This window comes from Puma concolor, chromosome B4 (assembly GCF_028749965.1).
Source record: "Puma concolor isolate L17-30 chromosome B4, mPumCon1.1.hap2, whole genome shotgun sequence".
Taxonomy (NCBI): Eukaryota; Metazoa; Chordata; class Mammalia; order Carnivora; family Felidae; genus Puma; species Puma concolor.
This window is the reverse complement of record NC_141673.1, coordinates 3,080,441-3,094,949: the sequence shown is the minus strand read 5'-3', so window position 1 is coordinate 3,094,949 and position 14,509 is coordinate 3,080,441. Positions and strand designations below refer to the sequence as shown.

At 44.6% G+C, this 14,509-nt stretch overlaps 1 protein-coding gene across 6 annotated transcripts in view; it reads left to right on the top strand.

Moving 5' to 3' along the window:
• The window catches only part of TBC1D22A (TBC1 domain family member 22A), a 327,451-nt gene that overhangs the window by 128,973 nt on the left and 183,969 nt on the right, over window positions 1-14,509 (top strand). The gene's annotated exons all lie outside the window — the stretch shown is intronic.

The following is a 14,509-nucleotide window of genomic DNA, read 5'->3' as shown; positions in this document are numbered from 1 at the left end:
TCTCGCCGTCCTCCTCTGGAGGGCAGGGGACGGGAGGGGCAGCGGGGCAGGCGGGGATGTGTGTGCCAAGAGGGACAAGGGGCGGTGGTGGAATCAGGGAAGAAGTGGTTTTAGAGGCAGGAAGAAGGCCTGGGGCGACGTGTCCCCCAAATCAAGGGAGGGGACAGTTTCAGGGAGGCAGTGGTCCGTGGATTCCGGTGCCACAGAGGTGCAGACTGGGGACCGACCGAAGGGCTGGCCGGTGAGCGTGGTCTGCCCAGACTGGGCCGCAGAGCGGTGGCCGGTCGGTCTGGACACAGGTTGACTGCCCTGCGCATGGGAGTGGCCGAGCGGGAGCTCCTCACCGGGAGCGTTGGACAGGGTCCTCCACGGGCCTGTCACGTCCTTGGGTAACTGGCGGCTGGTCTTATTGATCTGGAGTTGAGCTGCGACGCTGTGTCGGGTTCCAGTGTGCGGCACGGCGATTTGGTATCTGTGTGGGCCGCGGGATGATCACCGCTGAGGGTCTGTTTGCCTCCGTCACCACAGACAGTTCCAGAATCGCTTTTGCTGGCGATGAGATCTTTTCCGTCTCTTGGCATAGCACCTTTCAGATAACGCATCATAGTGTTAACTGGGGTCCCTGGGACTTTATTTCGTAGCTGGACGTTTGTACCTCTGACCCCCTTCGCCCATCTTGCCCCCGCCCCTGCCCCAACCTTCTTTCAGAGAACTTTTCCTCGTGGAAAGTGTTCACATCTGAAGCTCACAGAACACTAGCTCGAGGAAGCTCCACATACCGTCTTCTGGCTTCGAGGATCGTCCGCGGTCCACTTCCCTTGTGTCATCTCCTTCTACCCGCTCCTGACCCCCACCCAGTCACTGCTGTTGCTCCTGTTCCCTGACCCCCACCCAGTCACTGTTACTACTTAAAAAATAGCTTTATTGAAATATGGTTTCAATACCACAAGACTCACCCACCTTGAGTGAAAAGTTCAGTGGTATTTAGAATATTCGCACAGTGCAACTATCACCACAATTTAAGAATATTTGCACCATCCTATACTGACGGGGGTCGCTCCCCGTCTGCCCCCTCCGCCAGCCCTGCATGAACGCTGATCTGCTTTCTGCCTACACAGATCGCCTCTTTTGGACGCTTCGTGTAAATGGAATCGCACGATGTGGGACGTTCAAGGTCCACACGTGTACCATGAGTGAGCCCTTCCGGCCTTTTTATAGTCAGATGACCTCTCCTTATACTATAGGACACATTTTGTTTATCCCTATTTCCACGGACAGACATTTGCGTTCTTTATTCTTTTTGCTTATTATGAATAACGCTGCAGTGAACCTGTGTGTGCAAGTTTTAGACTGAACGTGTTTTCGTTTCTCTTGGCTACAGACCTTGAGGTCATAGGGGCTGCGCCATCTGACACCCCCGCCCCCCTCCCCCCCCCGCCAGTGTGGGAGGGTTCCCGTGGGCCCACGTCCTTGCTGACACCGGTACTGCGTTTTATTTATCAAATGTGGTGGACATTACGTTATGTCCCCTACTACGGCTGACTACTGGGAGTCCCTGCCGTGTTCTGTCTCCTCTCCTCGGAGCCCTGTCGATTCGGCTCCTTGAAGCAGGGACTGTGTCTTTTGGGCACCGTGCTTGGCACAGAGTGCAAGTTCAGCACGCCCCGTATTGAGCCGGGTCCCTGCAGAGTTCTGTGCATTGGTTGGGCAGTTAGAAAACCCGCTCTTCTCTACAAGGGCAACCTGTGCCTCTGTCTCTTTGCAGCTGGGCAGGGAGGGCTGGGGAAGAGGGCCGGGGAGGGCTCCATCCCTGCACTCACCCCTCCCACCGGAGGGGGCGCTGCTTGGCTTGGGGAGAGTCTTGCACCGGCCCGGGCCCCACTTCTGTGGAGTCACGGTGGAGGCACCGTGTCCGCTGTTCAGGGACTTCCCGTGGTGAGCCCTCCTGCACGCCGCCTCCTGTCCTCGGCCGGGTCTTGGGGCCGCCCGCGCCTCTTCCCTGGGCTGCTGGTTGGGAAGCAGATCCGGCTCCAGTGTCTTTCCCTCTGGGTGTGGGTCCACATGTGGGTCCTGCTGGATCTGCACTGGGGGGCGGGGGTAGGGCTCCCCTGGCCATGAGCCTGAGCTGTGTTTTTCCACCTGACCTCTGGGTTGCGCCCCTGATGGTGGCTTGTTACTGATTTCTGTGGTTCCTGTGCCTGTGTGTGTCCCTAGCAGGCGAGCACGGGATGGGACCGGCCTGCATCGGCCCTCCGGGGTACCGGCTGTTTGGGCGTCGTTCCTCTTTTTTCTGTGCCTTGTAATTGCTTAGTCAAGAGTATATTGTATGTAAAATTCTGTTTTGTGCTTTTTCCCCATTTAACCTTACAATGAGCTTTCCCTTATAGTATTAAGAAATCTTTGTAAAGATCATTTCTACCTCTCGCACATAATATTCTATTGAGATAATACAACATAATTCATGAAACCCTTCTATTGTTGTTGGGCTTTTTTTTTTAGGCTGTTTCCCTCCAGGCATGGTGTAATTTTAAAGTACAGCCTGTATTTTTTGAAGCCGCAACCGTCATATTCCTTTTAACAGAAAACGTCAAATTTGGTTTAAAATTAAGAACCATTGCCTCACCTTGCCTTGTGCAGTTTAAGCACATTTAGTTGAAGTGTTTGCAGCAGAGCAAAACCCAAGCAGCACCCCCCCCCCCCCACCCGCCCAACATCTATGCTGTTATGTTTGGAAACGGTCCTGGCACATCGGATGGACGCTCAGGCTGGTTGCTTACGGATTGGGTCCTGCGGGAATAACGGGCGGGCGGCGTCTGTCTTGGACGGTGAGGCGTGTTTGTCCCTTGGTTCTTAGTATCATCACTTGTAAGCTTTGATCAGCTCTATTTTGTATGTCGTTTTCTCTTAAAAGAAATTAAAGCAAATGTGAGAAGGAACTGGAATAAACAGTGTATTTACTTAAGAATATTGAGAACGTGTATTTTTATATTCCCATATGTAAGTCAGAATCTCAGAAGTACAGGTGGTTTTTCAGCCTGTTAGTTTTTCCCGGAGAAGACGTTCAGCACGCGCTTCGAGGGGACCTGGGTGCGTGGGGCTGGGCCTCGTGCACAGCGGCCGGGAAGCGAGGCCCCACAGCTGCTCGGGACGCGTGGGGTTTGCGACTCGCTGAGCGGCAGCGGCGCGGCCCTTCTCTTGCTTGTTTCCACTCTCAGGGTGTAAACTGGGCTGTGGTGACGGCGGGGCAGAAAGTTGCTGCTACTGAATTAGTTTTGGAAATCGTTGCCCTGACTTTCCTTGTTTGCATTTGAGTCTTGTCTCCTCGCACTTGGGTTTCTCCACACGTTCCGTGAACCGGAGCGGCTCTGCGAGGCGCGTCTCCTGCCTGGCTTCCTTAAGTGTTCGTTGTGGCTCGGGTACCTCGTGTCCTCGGTTGTTCCCAGAAACCGTCTGAAGATGGGGTTTCCTGTGGCAGTTCTGGTTCCGTGTGGGGAACGTGGGGGCAGGGGGCCCAGGAACCAGGCTGTTAGTCCCAGAAAGGGGAGGGTGTGCGTTTTGTGGCCCCTGCGGTGACGATCAGGTGCCATGTCCTTGCAGAGCCTGTGACTCATGTGGAGTCATATTTTCTATTTAGAAACATGTTGGGGCGCCTGGGTGGCGCAGTCGGTTAAGCGTCCGACTTCAGCCAGGTCACGATCTCGCGGTCCGGGAGTTCGAGCCCCGCGTCGGGCTCTGGGCTGATGGCTCGGAGCCTGGAGCCTGTTTCCGATTCTGTGTCTCCCTCTCTCTCTGCCCCTCCCCCGTTCATGCTCTGTTTCTCTCTGTCCCACAAATAAATAAACGTTGAAAAAAAAAAAAAATTTAGAAACATGTTGATAAATTAATGGATTTCTTGTCAAAATTTAGAAAACTCAGTAACAGTGTGGGTCCACGTCCCAGAAGCTGTCACTGGGACATTCGCTAATTTCTTTATGGTCTTTTTGTCAGTGTCCTTTTTTTTTTTTTTTACACGGTAGGAATTATGTTATGCATGCATGCACATTTTAATATTGCTTTTTGCTTAATATCTAAGCATTTTCCAAAGTCACTCAACTTTGTTTGAAGTGTCCTTTTCACAAGTAGGAACACAGGACTTTCAGCAATGGGTGGGGAACGGGACAGAAGGTCAGCAAGCAGCTAGGAGGAACACTAGCAAACCGAACTCCCGCTGGACCTAACAGTGGCAGGACACACACCCTTCTCAGGCGCACATGGAACAGACCACGTGCCGGGCCATAGAGCGAGCCTCGGGACGTTGGAGAGGATGGGGGTCCTACCGAGAGCGCTCTCTGACCTTAGGGACACTCGGGTGTCAGTAACAGCGGGCAGTGTGAAGAGACTGACGTGGGAGTAAGCTGTGTGTCAGAAAAGAGATCATAAGGAAACTTTGAAGCACGTCTGAGATGAATGAAAATGAAAACACAGACGTACGGGACGTGGCGACAGTTGCGCTTCAAGAGAACCTGTGGCTCTAAGTGACTGTATTAGAAAGAACATCTCAAAGCACGACCTTAACTCTTTAATTTTAGGAAGCATGAAAAGAAGCGCAAACACACTGAAACGAATGGAAGGAAACAAAGACTAGAGCAGAAATAAGTGAAGACTAGAAAAACACTGGAGAAAATCAACCCCAAACCGAAGTTTTGGGAATATCCAGAAATAGCCACAAAGTGGGCATACTGTTGGCTAGACTGGCTGAGAAGAACAGAAGGACGTGTACCACTAAGGTCATGAGTGGTCTTTTTAAAAATTTAATTTAATTTAATTTTTAGTTTTTTATTTGATTTTTTATTTTTTAAAACTTACATCCAAATTACTTAGCATCTCGTGCAACAATGATTTCAGGAGTTGATTCCTTAGTGCCCCTTGCCCATTTAGCCCATCCCCCCTCCCACACCCCCCTCCAGCAACCCTCAGTTTGTTCTCCATATTTGAGTCTCTTATGCTTTGTCCCCCTCCCTGTTTTTATATTATTTTTGTTTCCCTTCCTTTATGATCCTCTGTTTTGTCTCATAAAGCTCTCATAAGAGTGAAGTCATATGATATTCACCTTTCTCTAATTTCACTTAGCATAATACCCTCCAGTTCCATCCACATAGTTGCAAATGGCAAGATTTCATTCTTTTTGATTAGCAAGTAATACTCCATTGTGGCATTTTATATATATATATATATATATATACACACACAACACACACACACACACACACACCACAGTTTCTTTATCCATTCACCCATCAATGGACATTTGGGCTCTTTCCATACTTTGGCTATTGTCGATAGCGCTGCTATAAACATTGGGGTGTGTGTGTCCCTTCGAAACAGCACACCTGTATCCCATGGATAAATGGCTACTAGTGTAATTGCTGGGTCGTAGGGTAGTTCTATTTTTAGTTTTTTGAGGAACCTCCATACTGTTTTCCAGAGTGGCTGCACCAGCTTGCATTCCCACCAGCTGTACCAAAGGGTTCCCCTTTCTCTGCATCTTTGCCCAACATCTGTTGTTGTCTGAGTTGTTAGTGTTAGCTATTCTGATAGGTGTGAGGTGGTATCTCATTGTGGTTTTGATTTGTATTTCCCTGATGAGGAGTGACGTGGAGCATTTTTTCATGTGTCGGTTGGCCATCTGGATGTCTTCTTTGGAGAAGTGTCTATTCATGTCACTTGCCCATTTCTTCACTGGATTATGTGTTTTTTGGGTGTTGAGTTTGAGAAGTTCTTCATAGATTTTGGATACCAGCCCTTTATCTGATATGTCATTTGCAAGTATCTTTTCCCGTTCCATCGGTTGCCTTTTAGTTTTGCTGATTGTTTCCTTCGCTGTACAGAAGCTTTTATCTTGATGAGGTCCCAGTAGTTCATTTTTGTTTTTGTTTCCCTTGCCTCCGGAGACGTGTTGGGTAAGAAGTTGCTGCGGGCAAGATCAAAGAGGTTCTTGCCTGCTTTCTCCTCAAGGATTTTGATGGCTTCCTGTCTTACATTGAGGTCTTTCATCCATTTTGAGTTTATTTTTGTGTCTGGTGTAAGAAAGTGGTCCAGGTTCCTTTTTCTACATGTCGCTGTCCAGTTTTCCCAGCACCACTTGCTGAAGAGACTGTCTCTATTCCATTGGATATTCTTTCCTGCTTTGTCAAAGATTAGTTGGCCATACATTTGTGGGTCCATTTCTGGGTTCTCTATTCTGTTCCATTGATCTGAATGTCTGTTCTTGTGCCAGTACCATACTGTCTTGATGATTACAGCTTTGTAGTATAGCTTGAAGTCTGGGATTGTGATGCCTCCTGCTTTGGTTTTCTTTTTCAAGATCGCTTTGGCTATTCGGGGTCTTTTCTGGTTCCATACAAATTTTAGGATTGTTTGTTCTAGCTCTGTGAAGAATGCTGATGTTATTTTGATAGGGATCGTATTGAACATGTAGATTGCTTTGGGTAGTATTGACATTTTAACAATATTTGTTCTTCCTATCCAGGAGCATGGAATCTTTTTCAATTTTTTTGTGTCTTTTCAATTTCTTTCGTAAGCTTTCTATAGTTTTCAGCATGTCGATTTTTCACCTCTTTGCTTAGATTTATTCCTAGGTATTTTATGGTTTTTTGTACAACTGTAAATGGGATCGACTCCTTGGTTTCTCTTTCTTTGCTTCATTGTTGGTGTATAGGAATGCAACCGATTTCTGTGCGTTGCTTTTATAATCTGTAACTTTGCTGAATTCATGAATCAATTTTAGCAGTTTTTTTGGTGGAATCTTTTGGGTTTTCCATGTAGAGTATCATGTCATCTGCAAAGAGTGAAAGTTTGACCTCCTCCTGGCTGATTTGGATGCCTTTTATTTCTTTGTGTTGTCTGATTGCAGAGGCAAAGACTTCCAATACTATGTTGAATAACAGTAGTGAGAGTGGACATCCCTGTCTTGTTCCTGACCTGAGGGGGAAAGCTCTCAGTTTTTCCCCATCGAGGAGAATATTAGCATTGGGTCGTTCATATATGGCTTTTATGATCTCGAGGTATGCTCCTTCTATCCCTACTTTCTTGAGGGTTTTTATCAAGAAAGGGTCCTGTAATTTGTCAAATGCTTTCTCTGCATCTATTGAGAGGATCATATGGTTCTTGTCCTTTCTTTTATTGATGTGATGAATCACATTGTTTTGTGTATATTGAACCAGCCCTGCATCCCAGTTATAAATCCCACTTGGTCGTGGTGAATAATTTTTTTAATGTATTGTGGGAGCTGGTTGCCTAATATCTTGTTGAGGATTTTTGCATCCATGTTCATCAGGGAAATCGGTCTATAATTCTCCTTTTTAGTGGGGTCTCTGTCTGGTTTTGGAATCAAGGTAATGCTGGCTTCATAGAAAGAGATTGGAAGTTTTCCTTCCATTTCTATTTTTTGGAACAGCTTCAAGAGAATAGGTGTTAACTCTTTCTTAAATGTTTGGTAGAATTCCCCTGGAAAGCCATCTGGCCCTGGATTCTTGTTTTTTGGTAGATTTTTTATTACTAATTTGATTCCTTACTGGTTTTGGGTCTGTTCAGATTTTCTATTTCTTCCTGTTTCAGTTTTGGTAGTGTATATGTTTCTAGGAATTTGTCCATTTCTTCCAGATTACCCATTTTTTAAAAAAAATTTTTTTTTTCAACGTTTATTTTTGGGACAGAGAGAGACAGAGCATGAACGGGGGAGGGGCAGAGAGAGAGGGAGGCACAGAATCGGAAACAGGCTCCAGGCTCTGAGCCATCAGCCCAGAGCCTGACGCAGGGCTCGAACTCACAGACCGCGAGATCGTGACCTGGCTGAAGTCGGACACTTAACCGACTGCGCCACCCAGGCGCCCCCAGATTACCCATTTTATTGGCATATAATTGCTCATAATATTCTCTTACTATTGTTTTTATTTCTGCTGTGTTGGTTGTGATCTCTCTTCTCTCGTTCTTGATTTTATTTATTTGGGTCCTTTCCTTTTTCTTTTTGATCAAACTGGCTAGTGGTTTATCAATTTTGTTAATTCTTTCAAAGAACCAGCTTCTGGTTTCGTTGGTCTGTTCTGTTTTTTTGGTTTCGATAGCATTAATTTCTTGTCTAATCTTTTATTATTTCCTGTCTTCCGCTGGTTTTGGGTTTTATTTGCTATTCTTTTTCCAGCTCCTTAAGGTGTGAGGTTAGGTTGTGTATCTGAGATCTTTCTTCCTTGTTTAGGAAGGCCTGGATTGCTATATACTTTCCTCCTATGACAGCCTTTGGTGCGTCGCAGAGGTTTTGGGTTGTGGTGTTATCATTTTCATTGACTTCCATCTACTTTTTAATTTCCTCTTTAACTTCTTGGTTAGCCCATTCATTCTTTAGTAGGATGTTCTTTAGTCTCCAAATATTTGTTCGTTTCCAAATTTTTTCTTGTGGTTGATTTCAAGTTTCATAGCGTTGTGGTCTGAAAATATGCACGGTATGATCTCCATCTTTTTGTGCTTACTTAGGGCTCATTTGTGTCCCAGTATATGGTCTATTCTGGAGAACGTTCCATGTGCATTGGAGAAAAGCGTATATTCTGCTGCTTTAGGATGAAATGTTCTGAATATATCTGTTAAGTCCATCTGGTCCAGTGTGTCATTCAAAGCCATTGTTTCCTTGTTGATTTTTTGATTAGATGATCTGTCCATTGCTGTGAGTGGGGTGTTGAAGTCTCCTACTATTATGGTATAACTATCGATGAGTTTCTTTATGTTTGTGATTAATTGGCTTATATATTTGGGTACCTCCACATTTGGCTCAAAAATGTTTGTAATTGTTAGGTCTTCTTGGCCTATAGACCCCTTGATTATGATACAATGCCCTTCTGCATCTCTTGATACAGTCTTTATATTAAAGTCTAGATTGTCTGATATAAGTATGGCTACTCCAGCTTTCTTTTGTTGACCATTAGCATGATAGATGGTTCCCTATCCCCTTATTTTCAATCTGAAGGTGTCTTTAGGTCTAAAGTGGGTCTCCTGTAAATAGCATATAGATGGATCTTGTTTTCTTATCCATTTTGTTACCCTGTGTCTTTTGATTGGAGTATTGAGTCCATTGACATTTAGAGTGAGTACTGAAAGATAGGAATTTATTGCCATTATGATGCTTGTAGAGTTGGAGTTTCTGGTGGTGTTCTCTGGTCCTTTCTAATCTTTGTTGCTTTTGGTATGTATATATATATATATATATATCTATAGATATATATATATCTATAGATATATATGTATATCTATAGATATATATGTATATATGTATGTATATATGTATTTTATATACATATATCTATAGATATCTATAGATAGATAGATAGATATAAATTTTTTTTCATCTTTTCTCCCTTCAGAGAGTCCCCCTTAAAATTTCTTGCAGGGCTGGTTTAGTGGTCACAAACTCCTTTAATTTTTGTTTGTCTGGGAAACTTTTTCTCTGTCCTTCTATTTTGAATGACAGCCTTGCTGGATAAAGAATTCTTGGCTGCATATTTTTCTGATTCAGCACACTGAATATATCCTGCCACTTCTTTCTGGCCTGACAAGTTTCTGTGGATAGGTCTGCCAGAAGCCTGATCTGTCTTCCCTTGTTGGTCAGGGACTGTTTTTCCCTTGCTGCTTTCATGATTGTCTCCTTGCCTGAGTATTTTGTGAATTTGACTATGATATGCCTTGTTGATGGTTGGTTTTTGTTGAATCTAATGGGGGTCCTCTGTGCTTCCTGGATTTTGATATCTGTGTCTTTCCCCAGGTTTCAGAAAGTTTTCTGCTATGATTTGCTCCCATAACCCTTCCACCCCTATTTCTCTCTCTTCCTCTTCTGGGACCCCTATGATTCTGATGTTGTTCCTTTTTAATGAGTCACCGATTTCTCTAATTCTTAAGTCGTGCTCTTTTGCCTTAATCTCCCTCTTTTTTTTCCGCTTCGTTATTCTAAGTTTGTCCTCTGTATCACTGATTCTCTGTTCTGCCTCATCCATCCTTGCTGGCGCTGCATCCATCCATGATTGCAGCTCAGTTAGAGCATTTTTAATTTCATTCTATTTTTTTTTACTTCTTTTATCTCTGTAGAAAGGGATTCTAATCTATTTTCGACTCCAGCTAGCATTCTTATTATCATGATTCTAAATTCTGGTTCAGACATCTTGCTTGCATCTGTGTTGGTTAAAACCCTGGCTGTCGTTTCATTGTGCTCTTTCGTTTGGGGTGAATTCCTTTGTTTTGTCATTTTGAAGGGAGAAAAGGAATTAATGAGGGAGAAAAATTAAAATCAAAAATATAAATTAAAAAAATATTAAGATTAAAAAGTTAAAAACACACACATATACACATTCAAAAATAGAATAAATGATGGTAGATCCTAGGTGTGTTTTGGTCTGGGTGTTGAAAGTGGTTTGACAGATTAGAGAAAAAAAAGGTGGGGGGAAGGAAATTGTTTGAGAATTTGAAAAAATGAATACACTGAAGTAGACTAAAATGAGATGATGGGGTAAAATAGAATATGAAAAAATATACACAAAAGTAAAGAATATAGTAGAAAAAATTAAAGAAAATATTTTTTTTTCAACGTTTATTTATTTTTGGGACAGAGAGAGACAGAGCATGAACGGGGGAGGGGGAGAGAGAGAGGGAGACACAGAATCGGAAACAGGCTCCAGGCTCCGAGCCATCAGCCCAGAGCCCGACGCGGGGCTCGAACTCATGGACCGCGAGATCGTGACCTGGCTGAAGTCAGATGCTTAACCGACTGCGCCACCCAGGCGCCCCAAAGAAAATATTTTTAATAAAAATGAAAAAAATGAATTTTTCTTTATTCAAGAAAAAAGAAACGAAAAAGATAAAAAAGATAAAACGAAAAAAGGAAATCGTTTGAAAATTTGGAAAAGTGAATACACTGTAGTAGACTAAAATAAAATGATGCAAGTAAAATAGGATTTGAGAAAATTTACCTAAAAGCAAAAAATATAGTAAAAAAATCAAAGAACAACATTTTTAATAGAAATTGAAAGTAAAAATGAAGTTTTTCCCTTTCTGCATTCAAGAAAAAGAAAAATGAAAAAGAGAGAAAAAGAAAAAAAAAGAAATCGTTTGAAAATTTGAAAAGGTGAATACACTGAAGTAGACTAAAATAAAATGATGGAAGTAAAACAGAGTTTGAAAAAATTTACACAAAAATAAAAAATATAGTAATAAAAATTAAAGAAAAATATTTTTAATAAAAATATTGAAGATAATAATGTTTTTTCTTAATGTATTCAAGAAAAAGAAAAGAAGTATAAAAGAGAAAAAAGAAAATTGAATAGATGGACCTGCTAACAGATTGAAGTAAGACTGAAATTACTTCGTTTTCCCCTGGAAGTCAGTCTATGTAGCGCTTTATAGTCCATAAAGTAAGCAGGCGGTGAGACTTGTATTCTTGAACAGCGAAGTTGGCCCATTTGGGCTGGGCTCAGTGTAATGGCTCCGCTCTCCACTAGATGGAGCTCCTAGCCTACTGGGGTGGATTGTTGTGGCGCTCCTAGGTGCTTATGCGCATGCGTGGGAGCGGTGAAAATGACGCCACCCAGCCACCCCGTCTGTTCTCCCAGATCAATACTGGTCCTCTGTCTTCAACTTTCGTCCACCTCCCACTTTTTCACTTTCTGTAACCCGGCCCCAGGCAGCACCTCTCTCCCAAGTTTTGTCTCAGACGCGGCTGTTTTTCCCGGCCCCTTCCTTCCGAAGGACTGCGGCCTTGAACCGCTCTGCCCCTCTGCGGGAGGGTCTCACCCAGCAATGGCTGAGTGAGCAATGGCCGAATGTCGGCTGCACCCAAGAACGCCCGCTGGGCCCTGCTTCTGCCGTTGCCCCGAGACTGCGGCCAGGTGCCAGCCCGTCCCAGAAAAAGTTCACGAGACACTGTAGCAGCAGCATTTCAGGGATTATGGGAAATCACAACACACATCTGGCACCAGGCTTCACCCTTAACGACTTTGTTCCGGCACCAGCGAATGTGGCGGCCTTCTGGGGTCTGCTGGGACCAGGTGGTTTCAACAGTCTCCACCAAATGTCCTTCCAGCAGTGGAACTGCTTCTCCCCGTGTGGCTCGAGAACCTCCTGGACCCCACTCTTTTCCTGGGGATTCGCCCTTCCCACCAGAGCACCGCCAGGTATCGAGCTGTGGAGTGGCAGCCTTTGCGCTCCCTTTGTTTATAGTCTTTTTTTTTTTTTTTTTTTCCAACGTTTATTTATTTTTGGGACAGAGAGAGACAGAGCATGAACGGGGGAGGGGCAGAGAGAGAGGGAGACACAGAATCGGAAACAGGCTCCAGGCTCTGAGCCATCCGCCCAGAGCCCGACGCGGGGCTCGAACTCCCGGACCACGAGATCGTGACCTGGATGAAGTCGGACGCTTAACCGACTGCGCCACCCAGGCGCCCCATAGTCTTAATGGAGTTTAAACCCTCTCCTTTCTCCTTCCTTTCTCCTGTTTTAGTGTAGTCCCTGTGACTGTTTGCAATTTTCCACTTTCTCTGCAGCTGCTTTTGGGGAGGGGTGCTTTTCCCGTATTCTCTCCCCCCTCCCCGTCCCCAGTCTCTGTCCTCTCTCTGTTCACAAAAGCACCTCCCTTCCTGTGCCTTCTCGCTCCCCAAGTTCACCTCTCTGCGTTATGTGCCTGCTGAGTTCTGTGGTTCAATTTGTGCAGATTGTTGTGTTAATCCTCCAATCAGTTTTCTAGGTGTGTAGGATGGTTTACTCTTGGTCTGGCTGTATTTCATGGACGCGAGACACACAAAAAACTTCCATGCTGTTCCGCCATCTTGGCTCCTCCCCAGGTCATGAGTGGTCTTAAACACAGCGAGCATCTAGGGGGTACTCTGAACAGTTCTCCAGGTGTAACGGAGATATGCCTAGAAACACACAAAGTACCAAAATTGGCTGTGATGGTTAACTTTGTACCAACTTGACTAGGCTGTGGTGCCCACTTGTTTGGGTAAACACCAGTGTAGACACTACTGTGAAGGTATATTTTAGATGTGATTAACATTCAAGTTAGTAGTCTTTTTTTTTTTTTTTAATTATATAGTGAGGGAGAGAGGGAAAGGGTGAGAGAGAGAGAGAGAGAGAGAGAGAGAGAGAGCGGGTGAGTGCACACACCCGAGTTGCAGAGAGGGGCCAAAGGAGGGAGGGAGAGAATCTTAAGCTGGTTCCATGCTCAGCATGGAGCCTGACTCAGGGCTTGATCCCATGACCCTGGGATCATGACCTGAGCTGAAATCAGGAATCGGACTCTCAACTGACTGAGCCACCCAGGTGCCCCCAACTAGCAGTATTTGAATAAAGCAAATTATCTTGCTTGACGTGGGTAGGCTTCACCTAATAAGTTGGAGGGCTAAGAGCAAAGACAGGGAAGACTGAGATTTCATGAAGAAGAAGAAGAAATTCTCCTTAAGACATAGAATGTGTCTGAGTTTCCAGCCCACTGGCCTGTCCTGAAAATTTCAGACTTGCCAGTCCCTATAATTATGTGAGCCTGTTCCTTAAAATAAATCTGGCTTTCTCTCTGTCTCAATGTGTGTGTGTGTGTGACTATGACTGTGACTATGTCTATCAATGTTAGTATTGGTGTATAAGAGCAGTATATATGAGGTTGAATTACTAATTTAAAAACCACACACAAAGAAAAGTCTAGGACCAGATGACTTTAGTGGTGAATTCTGTCAAATATTTAACAAAGAATTAACACCGTCCCTTCACAGACTCTTCAAAAATAGAAGAGAGGGAACAGTTTTCACGTCATTTCACAAGGCTCCTATTATTCTGATACCAAAATGAGACAAAGACGTCACAAGGAAAGAAAACCAAAGACCAATATCCCTTATGAAGATGGATGTAACTATCCTAGGGGTGCCTGGGTGGCTCAGTCGGTTAAGCGTCCGACTTCGGCTCAGGTCATGATCTCACAGTCCGTGGGTTCGAGCTCTGCATCGGGCTCTGTGCTGACAGCTCGGAGCCTGGAGCCCGCTTCGGGTTCTGTGTCTCCCTCTCTCTCTGCCCCTGCCCTGCTCATGCTCTGTCTCTCTCTGTCTCAAAAATAAATAAAGTCATTAAAAAAAAAAGTGAATGTAACTATCCTCAACAAAATACTGACACACTGAATGTACTAACATCATAAAAGAATTGTGCATCACAACCAACGGGATTTGTCCTAGGAGTGCTTCGTTGGTCTCCCATGTAAAAATCAATGAATGTAATACGCTGGATTAACAGAGTAAGGGACAAAACCCACATAATCATCTCAGTTGAGACAGACGCGGCATTTGACAAAATTCAACACCCCTTCATGATAAAAACTCTCAACAAACTAGGAAAAGAAGAACTTCCTAATAAATAGCATGCACAAAGACCCCACGCTTCACAGCGCAGTTAATGGGAAAGACTGAGATCGGGAGTAGGACAAGGGGTCTCACTGTCCACTACCCTTCCATGCTGT